Raw genomic sequence first — 3,002 nt, 5'->3', positions numbered from 1 at the left:
GGCTGATTAGGCTGTGTAGGAACTGTCAGGGGTGGAATAGATGTGATTGGCAGCCTTACCAGGACCATGGGATGGGGTGGACAGTTCCTCAAAGGAAAATGGAGTGCTGTTACCAAGAAATGGTGAAGGTATTGAGCCTCCAGACCTAAGACATGGCTCTTGGAGTAGATGCTCAATTTATGTTAATGTTTTTAAGCCTATTTTAAAAATTGTTTTATTTAACTTTATTTACTTATTTATTTTTAAATTTGACCAAAGAGGGACAGAGTGGGGGGAGGGAGGTAAAGTGAGAAAATAAGTCACCAGGTCCAGGACTCAAACCACAGTCAGCCATGTAAAAGTCCAGCGCCTTTAAACACCACACCACCTGCTGGACCTAATTTCTTTTTTAAGAATTATTTTATTTAACTCTTTAAAATTTATTTATTTATTTTCAGTTTGACCAGAGAAGGACAGAGCGAGAACGAGAACCAGAGAGAGAGAGGCAAAGAGAAAACAAGTCATCAGGTCCAGGACTTGAACCTTGGTCTGTCATGTGGGAGTCCAGCACCTTTAACCACCATGCCACCTGCTGGCCCCCTAATGTTAGTTATTAATGAGGTCATGTTATAAAAGACACTACAACAGATCGTGCAGAATTACCGACTTTAGTAACACCTAATAAGGACTGAGTGTTTGCTGCATGCCAGGCACTGTGCCTCCCACCTCATTTGATGCCTAAAGTGGCTCACATCTACTTTAGAGTCTCCCTGGTTTCTGGGACATGTTTTACGTACAAGGGGAGACATCCAGCATCAATGCTGGTGCTATCTTCCTGTCAGAGGGACACAGAAGGTGGCATGGCACTACCACATGAGCAACTACGCTGGCCTGACAGCTCCCTTGGATCCCTCTGGAGCTTTGTGAGTTGTGTGAAGTCCAGAGTGGCTCCAGAGCCAACTCACCCTACAGCAGGGGACTTTCGCTCTGTTCTGGAAGCAGGAATCAATGAAAAACACTCAGAAACCTGCTTTATACCTCAGGGACTGTATTGAGAGTTTTGCACGTATCATTTCACTTCACGGATGAGGAAATTGAGGCCTGGAGACGTTCTTTGGCTAAGCTGAAAAGTGATAGAGCCAAGACTTGAACCAGGGGCTGGCTAGAGCTAACTACAGGTTGCTTGACTCAACTGACCTGGGGCCATCTATATATGCAACCTCTTTATAGTTTTTACTTTTTATTTGTTTGTTATAATGTTTTTAGAGTCTTACTATAGGGCACAACAGAGAAAGAGAGAGGAAGTGAGAAATCACTCCCCACAGGGGATGGCCACACCGTAATCCGATTTGTATTTTCCCCTCAGGATTTGGGGCATGTAGACACACATACACCCAGCGTGTTTTTCAAGGTGGGTCTGAGTCAAACCACAGAGTCAGCCATGTGGGATCCAGCATCTTAACAACCTTGCCACCTGCTGGCCCAGTTTTTACTTTTTATTTATGTATTTATTTGTATGAGGGATCTGAAGAAAGTTCATGAGAAAATGAAATTAAAGGGGACCAGCAGTTAGTGTAATGGCTATGTCTCTGGACTCCCACATAGTTGACCACAGTTCAAGTCCCGGACCCAGTGGCTTAAACTCACGCTGGGCACGTGTGCGTGTGTGCCCAAGATCCCAAGAGGAGAATGGGGGGGAAGGGATTGTGGTGTGGCCATCCCCCCTGGGGGGTGATTTCTCGCTTTCTGTCTCTCTGTCTCTCTCTGTCTGTCTGGCGAGCACACACACCCTATAGCAAAAAACTCTCCAAAAAAAAAAATTATTTAACTTTATTGATTTATTTTTGAGAGATTTTTGCTATGGGGCGCACACACTCGCCAGACACACAGAAAGAGACAGAGACAGAAAGCAAGAAATCACCTCCGGGCCGGTGTGTTCGGGAGTACTAGCCATGTTATAATCCCTTCTGCTGCATTCTTCTCTTGGGATCTTGGGTACACATGCACACTCACCCAGCGTGAGTTTCAAGCTGTCAGGTCTGGGACTCGAACTGTGGTCGGCCATGTGGGCATCCAGCAATGTTACCATTATGCCATCTGCTGGTCACTACTATTATCATCATCATCATTATTATTATTACTGTTACTATTACCATTACTATTAATTTGACCAGAGAGAAAGAGAAGGTAAGAAAACAAGTTGCCAGGTCCAGGACTCCAGCCATGGTTGACCATATGGGAGGCCAGCCCCTTAACCACCATGCCACCTGCTGGATCCTCTCCCACTCTTAATGAGCAAACAAACACTTAAAAGGAAGAGCCTGTGAAACAGACGCATCTCCACGTGTTGTCATGGGCAAGATAAGTCTTCATTCCCTATGTTTTCTTTTCGTAGTCTCAGGGGTCTCTTCCAGGATTGGGGAAAGGAAAAGAACAATGGGAGCCTGTGACTGCTGTTCCTCAGACTGCGGAAGCCCACAGGAGTCTCTTTGCTACTAGTAATGGCCAGAGGGGCTCTAAGCTTGGGCTCCAGCCGCCGGCATTACCTTCATCCTGGGCCGCCGTGTTGAAAATGCAGGTTCCTGGGCCCACGGCGGCCTTGCCTCAGCGTGGTGCCCATGGCCCTGCATGCTAGCACATTTCCTAAGCTGTAATTGTACTCTCTAATATTAAGGAGAAGGATCCTGGGCAGGGCTACAGCCCTCGTCTGGGGAGCAAGTGTATTTAAAAAGTGCTTCCTGGGACCAGCAGTTGGCGTAATGGCTATGTCGCTGAACTCCCACATAGTCGACCGCGGTTCATGTCCCAGACCCGGTGGTTTAAAACTCACACCGGGCGCATGTGCGTGCGTGCCCAAGATTCTGAGAGAATGGAGGAGAAGGGATTGCTGCGTGGCCATTCCCCCTGGGGGGTGATTTCTCGCTTTCTGTCTCTCTCTGTGTGGCGAGCGCACGCACCCTATAGCAAAAACCTCTCAAAAAAAAAAAAAAAAGAGCTTCCTGGGGCTGGGAGGGGGGGGTGGG

Source organism: Tupaia chinensis, unplaced genomic scaffold (genome assembly GCF_000334495.1).
Source record: "Tupaia chinensis unplaced genomic scaffold, TupChi_1.0 Scaffold000132_1, whole genome shotgun sequence".
NCBI classification, from domain to species: Eukaryota; Metazoa; Chordata; class Mammalia; order Scandentia; family Tupaiidae; genus Tupaia; species Tupaia belangeri.
Note: the sequence above shows the minus strand (reverse complement) of the source record.